This window comes from Neofelis nebulosa, chromosome 4 (genome assembly GCF_028018385.1).
Source record: "Neofelis nebulosa isolate mNeoNeb1 chromosome 4, mNeoNeb1.pri, whole genome shotgun sequence".
Taxonomy (NCBI): domain Eukaryota; kingdom Metazoa; phylum Chordata; class Mammalia; order Carnivora; family Felidae; genus Neofelis; species Neofelis nebulosa.
The window spans coordinates 109,070,753-109,080,756 of NC_080785.1; the positions used below are offsets into that span (position 1 = coordinate 109,070,753).

Here is a 10,004-nt window from a genome sequence, read left to right on the forward strand (position 1 = left end):
CCCACATGGGGTATTTCTGAAACACCTGTCCCTAGTAGACAATTTCCCTTGAAGATATATTCATCTTCTTCAGCTGAGACACAAAGTACCAGAAGTGGGACTTGTTGACAGCATGATTATGTACAAAGATGTGCACGTGATAGAGGAGCAGAGTATGGCATTTGGGGTAGGCAGGCAGTGCTCTATCACCTTGTACTCTCCCAGTGTGCCTGAGGCCTTTGGGGCGCACTTTCCACTCTCACTGTAGCCCACAAAAGGAAGTGTTGGCTGCATACTTATTAATGTCTGATACCTTTTTCTTTCCTGTTGGCTCCAGGTCCCTTTTTTGTTGTGGCTGCCCCAGTGTTACCAAGCTACTATCCTTTAACTTCAACAGATGTCTTGGATTATTTCCTCAGTGAGGAAACAAGTCAACAGTCATGAAATTTCTTTGCTGCCCCTCTTTACCCTCTATCACAGATTCTTCATATTCAGTGATACTAGGATTTATCTCACTTTCTCCTCCAATTTCAGAGAATGAAATACCTTTTCCTTCTTAGGGTTAGTTTTCCAATGATTTTCTTGCTATCTCTCCTTTCTATGTACTTTAAGAACTTACTTCATCAGATTTCCCCTCTCTTTCTTGGATCTGCAAACACTTCTTTCCCACAGAGCCTTTCTTAAAGCAAACTAACTGTTTACTTCTCCCTGTCATACGTAATTTCTCCTGCAACCCTACATTTTCCTCAAGTTAAATTCCCATCTCTGTCTTATTCACATTCATACTTTAAAAATGATTGATTTCCCCATCTGCTGCTCATCAATTTGCCCAGTGTAATCTGTCTTCTATTTTATCCATTTTTCTCAAATACTCTTTGGAGTATTGACTATTGTACTCTCTATTTGATCAATTAAGTTTTTGTTTTTTTGTCTCACTTCATCATGGTCACAAAGTGACATTGTTGGATCTTCGTGTTTTGTCCGAGATAATTTATATTCAACAAGAGGACATTATACCCTTAACTGTGGGTGCCAGGCCAGCTCTAACAACACCCAGGCCTTGCTGTTAGACTCAGCCCATTTGTGGCTATTAAGGGGCTGATATTCTCCTTCTCAACAACGATGATGGTGATGTCAATAATAAATGATAAATGCATTTGGTGTTTATGTTCATTCTGTTTTAAATTATTAATATATATTAAATCCTCCAGTCCTCTCAATACTACTGGATAGGTACCATGATTTTCTCCGTTTTGAAGATGAGAAAATTAAGACCCCAGAAGGGGAAATAACTTGAGCGCAACAAAGCTGGTAATATTTAGAGCAGATAGGTCAGCTATTTCGTACACACCATTGCATAGCTTCCCAGTTGTATTTGTTTCAGGGCTTGGCCTCTTATTTTGCATTAGCTTTCCTTGTGATTGATTCTCACTGGCACAACTCATTGTGTTTTATCTTCCATTCATGCTGAATCTTTCTTGCCTCCTGCCTCAAGACATCTCTGTTGCCACTGACACCCACTTGGTATCTCTAGATGAGCAATGTAGGAAAGGCAGAAGAGTTAAAAGTTTTTAGAGCAAATTTTTAACGAATGTTGTTGAGAGGTGGTGAATATTCTCCCTTTTGTCTTATCCATGGGCTATCCTGAAATGCAACAGTTAGGATGGTCTCTTAGAAGACATTCCAGCAATCAAACCATCAAGTGTGCTTGACTTAAAATTGAATGTTTGCTCTCCGTATATCTATGTCTCACTCAAATTTCTCCTCACTTCTGCTTCCCTGGAATTGTATTCCCTAAGAAACTGGCAGTATATAAACTTTTATGCCAGGTTTCACTTTTTGGAGAACCCAAGCAATCTAAATCCAAACTGTGAAAACTCCACCTAGATGGTCTACAGTCTCTCTTTCCTTATCCAGTAGAGCATAGAGGTTGACAACACTGGCTTCAGAAGGTAAATATCAATTGGAGTTTGGATGTTGCCACAAATAAGCAATGGGACCTTGAGTGATGTATTTAATCTCTCTTGCCCTTTCTTAAAAATTAGAGATAACTACTTACTTTAAATAGCTCTACCTCCCTAACAAGGGTTATGACACATTTAATAGTTTGCTGTGACTAACATACTCTTTGACATGTAACATGTAAGTATTATTTTTATTATCATTATTAATATCTTTCAAAACTGTCTTTCACCTTTGTCCTGATATATATTAATGTTAACACCATCTAACCTACCACCCAAACAAAACAAATTGTAAGGAAAGCATTGACTCTTCCATCTGCTTCTTCCATCTGTTTCAACCTCACAAACTTTCATCATATAATTGCTTCATAAATTAACGTTTGTTTTACCTCTCAAAAACCCTCTCACATCCATTCTATATTAACCTTGCTATCTTCATTTTGACAGGCATTTCCAGGATCTCACCAAAATTTGCAATAATAGTGTACTATGTTAAATGATTTTCCTTGCCTACTCTCCTTAATGCATCACATTTATTCCTTTACTTTCCTTAGTCTTTTAAAACACAGCCCAATTTCATCACTAATAATACTGCATTGTAATTGGTTACTTATTTCTCTGTGGCTCTCAAGGGTTTATCAACCTTGGTACTATTGACATTTGGGAATATATAATTATTCATCACTGGGGGTGTTGTTCTTTGTATTGTAGGCTGTTTCACAGTATCTCTGGTCTCTATCCACTAGATGACAGTAGTGCCCCCTCCCCAGTTATGACAAAAAAAAAAAATGTCTCCAGACTTTGTCATATGTCCCCTGAGGAGAAAACCATCCTGGTTTCGACCACTGCTGTAGAAAGTGAGTCATTTACAGACAGGGGTTATATTTTATTGACATAAGTCCCTAACACCAAGCACCAAGTTGGAAAAATGATAAATGTTTAATAAATATTTTATTAAATGAATGAACCAGTTCTCTCTTTCAAGTATTTTTCTTCTTCTTTTTTAAATCTCAGGGACCACCTTTTATCTGTGCTTCTGTAGCTTTTAGCATTTTTCTGTACATATGTCTGTTTCCCCAATTACATTGTATGATTTTCTTACATCCTTAACCCCCACAGAATGAATGGAATATAGTGGGTTCTCAATAAATACATATTCAATTATATTTAGTTAGTAAATTAATATCTATGTTCTGTGGATATGTTCATACCACATGATTCTCTCATTGAAGGTCCTATATGATAATAATTGTATGTTCTCACATCATGCACTTTCCCTTTGTGACACTTATACCAGCTATAATTAACTGATCATGTATTTAATTGCTTAGTATCTATCTCTGTAGGGTATTTGAGACAGAAATCGTGGTTACCTCATTTTTCCCCCTCTCCTCTGGCTAACCCAGAACTTTATTCACAGTACATACTCAGGAAATTATAAGTCTTTGTCAAATGAATGAAGGAAATAAATTAATGCTTCTGCTAGATGAAATGGACAATATGTACTTGGAGAATTTGATGCAATATATGTATCATGGTTTATGGATGTATGTGATGAAGCATCTTTGAACCTATATTAGGAAGCTTTAAAAAGTGTCATCTTTGTCAAATTAGTGAAAAAGTAATTTGCCCCTCTAAATCACTTCACAAAAGGGAGAACTTGACGCTGTCATAAGTCAATACAGATGTTTGATATCCCAGACTTGTAATCTCCTCTTGCTCAGCATGTTCATTTTTTTCCGGTCCTAATGAGTAGCTCATGGATCTTAATTGACATATTGACCTTGAAAACTCTAGACAATGATCTCTTGTGCCAGCTTCATTATCTGTGGCTTTATTAGCCAAGGAAATTTGACAATAAAACATGAAACAATCACAATCTACATAAAGACACTATAAATCATACTTCTATCAAGTAAAAATAACCAGTATAGTCCCTAACATTGTATCACACAAATACAATTTCGTCTTATATTCCAAATATAAAATAAGTAGTTTTGTTCTGCTATTGTCTGAAACTACTTATTAACCCATATTTTAAAAATCTCAACAATGAATGTTTGATAAGAATTTCATAGAGCAGAATATTGTTTAAAGACTCTAAATTTAGTGTCTTTTGAGGAATCTTCTTGCATCAGAGGAAACCAGTATGCTATCTTAAAGAACATTAAAACCAAGAGACAAAAAAAGCCTCTTTTCATACATATTGCTGTGTGTTTTCTTTCCTCACCATGGTCTCCTGTTGTTCCCAGTAGGGATACCAATTTTAGGATATGCAGTAGACAGCTGTACTATAGAAGCTAAAGCTTGAAATTGTTCGGGAGAAGCTAAGTTAGGGCTTTTCATTTGGCAAGAAATTGTAAGCAAAAAATCATAGTAAACAGCCTGCAATAAATGGCCTGTAATAGAAGTACAAATTTTTTGAAAAATTATTGACTTAGAATTTTCTGATGGAAATACTATGCCAAAATAAATTTGAAAGTGATCCTAACCGCAAGCAGTCATGTTAGGCACCTGTTGACTCTTCTATATCATGCATAGCTTAATGAAAAAGACCATTGTTTCTCACAAAAGTGTGTAACTGTGTTCCTGATGGGGAGTAAAAATTACAAAAGTATGAAATTGTCATTTCAACTTAAAAACTACTGATATTTAGGTGATGTTTTATTTTAGCTGAGCGCATCTCTATTATACATGTTTTCATTCCTTTTTAATGTCTGGAAAATACACAGGTCTTTCTCCAGGACATAAAATGAGTTATTATGTTGTTATATTAATTGCCTATACAATCATATCCAAATTCCCAAGATAATAATGGTCAGTCCTCTATCTCCCTTTCAAACCTCACTCCCATTTGCCCCTTTGTTCCTGTTCTTGTGACTGTACACAATGTGGAAAGCATCCATAGTGTCTAAACAGGTAGTATTCTGGTTGTATTACTCCCTGTGCTTGGAATGAAGACCCCACTATTTATGGCCGGAATACTCAACCTTGCTTTTCAAATCTCAGTTCAAGCCAACACTGCCTGCTCTCTGAAGCCGTCATTGAGTCTTCCAGGCAGGCTTTGCTGTTTCTTTCTCCATATACCCAACTGCTTCTATCAACTCTATTTTTCCTTCCACTCTCTTCACTCTGGAACAAATTATCAGAGATATTAGTGCTAAAATCAGTGGACTCAGTAGTGTCACTTGCCTGTGCACTGATCAGACCATATTTAGAAAGTATATTTAATTCTTGGCTATTGTAGAGCAACATTGATGAATCAGAACATGGTCAGAGAAGAAAAGACCTTAAAGCCATTATATCGTGAGCTGCTACTTATGAAGTTATAAATTGGGGATAATAATATCTGATACTGTTGTAAAATTGAACTAAAATAACACATCAAAATTCTGTTAACTTGAAAAGTAAATTTTGAGAAACACGTTCCATGCCCATTTGCCAATTTTACACTCCCTGTGTTGGTTGCTCACCATCTTGAGAGAATGTTTCCTCTGTTTACAAATGAACTTGCAATGAAATTACTACTTTTTATTTTTTATTTATGTTTTTATTTTTATCTCCTTGATCGAATGTAAGCTTCTTCATGGCACAAATTAGTGAAATTATTTTCATATCCTTTAATACCAGCACATTAATACTAAACACACTGTACAGTCTTCAAAAGAATATGAAGAAAATCTGAAATGAGTTTCCACCAAAGGAAAACATTGTCGTTTTCTTTAAAATAGCTAATGGGCCATCATGTAGAAGACTGGTAACTTCATCACCTCCAAACGGTAGCACAAGGAAGAGTGTGGGTAGCTAATTGCACATCAGTATTGGGAGAATACTGAAAACTTCTAAAAAAGAAACAAATGATTTGTTATCCCATTATCCAAATAGTCTCTCCTAGTTGAAATATATGAAACCAGTTCATACAAATGATTAGAATATAGAAAGAATTAAAAAGGTATATACTAGAAATAAAAGCCTAACCTTATATTTCTAGAAACCACCCTTTACAGTGTTCTTCAAAAAGGTATTATGCATGTACATATATGCCTATAAGTACATCCGTAAAGTATTTTACACTGAAGGCATTCTCCCTATTCCCATTTATGTGAGTTAGTTGGTGTCTTCCTTTCTCCTTCTCTCTCCTCCCTCTCTTTCTCTTTCTCTTTCTCTGTGTTTGTGTGTGTAACTCCACTTCTTTATTGTCGGTATTATTGAACTTATTAAGAAAAACAGTGCTGTCATGAGCAGTCGTGTACATGGATACTTTGAAATATATCGGGAACTTTCTCTAAAGATTTAATGTTAAAAAGGAAACCAAAGAAATAGACTTTCCTGTGAGGTAACGATGTCTTCATGAGTTAAACTTTTAGAGGCTTTCCTTTTTAAAAATTGTTTAATGTTTATTTATTTTTGAGAGAGAGAGATTGACAGAGTGTCAGCAGGGAGGGGCAGAGAGAGAGACACACACAGAATATGAAGCAGACTCTAGGTTCCGAGCTCTCAACAAAGAGCCCAACCTGGGGCTCAAATTCATGAACCAGGAGGACAGGACTTGAAAGGAATTCGGATGCTCAACCAATGGGCCACCCAGGTGCCCCCAGAGGCTTTTCTTTAAAATATTACTGCTTTGGAAATGAAGCTAAACTAAAATGGTTCCTAACAGCTGTTCATAATTCTAATATAATAACAAAATTTTGGTTGCTATTCACATCAAATAATGCTTCTCAACATTAGCTGTAAATTATAATCATCTGGAGAAATTTAAAAACAATAACAATGCGCAGGTTCCAGTCCTGATGAATTAAATCAAAATCTGTAGGGATGGGACTCAGGCTGTAGGTTCCTAGGTTCTTCTAATGTGCATTTACTGTTGAGAATTTGTGATGTAAAAGTCAAGTCATTAACATCGTTTATCAATAAGTTTGAAAACAAGAATGGCAGCAATAAAGGTACAAGAACTTTACGGAATTTATTTTCTTCTCTACTAGCAAAATGGGGGGAGCATGATAGTAATGTAAAGAACAGAAACACACTGGAGAGAACCTCAGACACTGCCAGTACAGGACTTTGGTAAATGTTAGTCATTTTCTCTGAGCAGATACTCCTTTTTTTCAACTCTTTGAATGCTGGTTCCTTATACAGAGGAAGAAAGGGTCCATATCTGTCTGCACTCTTTCCCATTGTTATTCCTGGGTCCAAGGAAGCTGAGATGGGCATCTGAGCTTCTTTAATCAGTGGTTCTCTACAAGAAGGTTAGGAATCATCTCTCTGTATCAGAACTGATATGTAGCAACGTCCATCAGAAGAGATGAGTAGGCTTCTGTCAAGGTAGATGCGGCAGGGTAGATAGAATGAAACCTGAAGCTAGGTTAAGTAATTGGGTTCTTGTTCAATAAATTGCTTGTTTGTGCTGTGTAATGAAAGATCTTTGGTGCAGTGGATGTCTGAATCCAAATACTCTTCGGATTTTCTGATGGAAAAAGAGATAAGGGTGAAAGGGATTTAATTTAGAACTATTGAAAACCTTTAAAGAGATTAGAAAAAAATGGCAAATGCACTTTCTTTTTTAAAATCAGGATTCTTTGTTACTTGTCAGCGCTGGTTATTTATTTTTTCAATTGACAATAAAACTTATTTGTTGGTTTTGGTTTTGTTGCTTTTAGTTTTTCTCCCATCAATTTGCCATCATTAAGTGACCTTTAAGATTCAGATTGTGAAGAAGATAATGGAGAAATTGTTTTCTCCCAGCCCATGTACCCTAAACCTGAATTTAGGAAGTATTAACTTTCAGGATTTCATTGGAATGTCACATCAGAATTGTAGGCACTGCATCGGTGCATAGACTAGACCTCATGTCTTGATTCAAGTGATATTTTTTTCCCCCATAAAGTCAGACCTCACTCATGTGCCTAAGCTTCTATTTAAAAAAAAAAAATTCTTCAAAGAATACACTTTAAAAATATATCTCATTAAAAAATTCATGTGAACAATCAGAGCAGTCTGGATATGTAATAGTGGGTAGAATTTGGTGAAATATATTAATCTCAACAATAAAACCATTCATGCATTGGGCTTTTTAAAGCATTGTCCCAGATAATTTTAATAAGTAATTATTTGAATGTATTTACTTTCTAAGGGATAAAAAAAATGTGTCCAAGAAATGAGAAATAAAATGGTCTCTTTCTTTTCATTCCACTCGTTTAACACTTGAAAAAATAAAAGGCTTTATTTGAGGAAAAATTTAGGGATACACAACTAGAAGAGGAAGGGGATTCACAACTCAGAAGGGAAAAAAAAATGTTGACTGGATAAGATCTGTATTGAAATTCCCTTCAATATATGGTACATTCATAGTGTTTTGATACTTGGGACAAATCCCAGGCATCGCATCCCCTCAGACGCTTTGTTTCACATCTCTGTGTCATACTCTCTAACCCTCCCTTCACTAGGTGATCTACGTATTCATACTTCATCTATTTTTGTTCTTTCCTCAGTTTTCCCTCTCCTTCTTTCTCTTCTCTGGAGGAACATGTATCTAATCTCCAGGATCATATTGGGAGTCAGAATTCTAACAAATAAGTGCTTATTGAAAGTAGCTTCTCTTTAGGGTTGCCTAGCATGCCACATGAAACAGCAGAACTAGGAAGTAAGAACACTGAGTTGAAGCAAAAGTTCAGCTGAAAAATTTGTTAAGTCTTGGCAGCTTCTAAGCCCTGTAGAGATCCATTTTCTTTTAGCAGAGGGTCAAAGGCAGAACAGGTGATCCAGAGCTGCACTGAAGATGGGAGTGTCTCCTGATGAAACATATCACTCTCAGATTCTGGGAGGCTGTCATGTGAGAGGCTGAATTAGAAATACTTTCAAAGAGACAACTGTCTTCTAGAGAGTAACCCTCCTTTTAAAAAAAATTCAGGAGTTGGACTTCCCATTTATCTTTAAATGAGGAAGGAGACCTTCTCCATTTTCCCTAACTCTTGACTTCATTTTAGAACTGACAAGTTTAAACAAGATGAGAATCAGATTGCTTCTGCTTATCTCATTCTTTCAGCTCTAGCCGACAGTGTAATTAATGTTGCTGTAGGAAAAACAAAAAGCGTTCTTGAGGAGAACTTTTTCCTCTCTGCTTTTTGCAGGCATCATTCTTGAGAGAGTAGGTTGTCTTTTTGACATACTACTGAGGGAGGTATAACACACAGATGTCCTTGATGATTTTTTGCATGTCTGTTGATTTGTAAGTTAAGCCCAGACTACTTTTGTCTTCTTATCTTTTTATGGTGCACAGAAGTTATTAATTACCATACTGTTAAAAAAAAGTAGCATCCAAAACAAAAAATTATACATACATATGCACATAGTTTCTTTTGCTGGCCTTCCCTACAACATATGATTTTCCTTAGCATGTTGGTGTTTTAATCCGTTTCTGGGGAAATTTGCTATAGAAAAGTACTAGAGTTATACTGATAGCTATCGGGTGTCTTTTATAACTAGTTCCCTCAGTTCAAGGTTACATTTTCTTACCTACACTGTCAAAATTGTTTTTCAACATCATTCCTACAAATTCCAGTAGACTTCCCATCTTCTCTTGCAAGTCAGGTTTTCTCCTCAGAATCCTTCAATTTCTCTCTCTTAGTTACCAAATCAATTGTGAACGCTTTATTCTGGCACTCGGTTGTCTATAGCTAGACCCATATTTGAGTACCTATCCTGACAGTTTTAGGTGCTTCAATTTCTGGTCTCTAATTAAATTATATACATGAGAATACTCAGAACTTACCCATAATATTTAGTCCGCATGGACTGCTTTTATAATCCATCTTTCTACTGTGATTCTACTCACTTATCAAGACCAAGTTTAAATGCCATTTCATCCATAACTTTTTTCTCTTCATTTATACTTTTTTCTCAGCACCCTTGCCCACCATCTACTACCACCATGGGGACATACCATAATTAATGGCTATTTTTTTATGTTTGTTCCTATACTATTGTAAATGCACAATACCTTGTGATATATGTATTCATATGTGTCTGTCTGCCTTATAAGAACCTCAATATAGGAATATA

General features: G+C 35.9%; 1 pseudogene; it reads right to left on the reverse strand.

The window, feature by feature from the left end:
- The window catches only part of LOC131508573 (large ribosomal subunit protein eL20-like), a 576-nt pseudogene extending 303 nt beyond the window's left edge, over positions 1–273 (reverse strand).
- Positions 274–10,004: the final 9,731 nt, after the last annotated feature.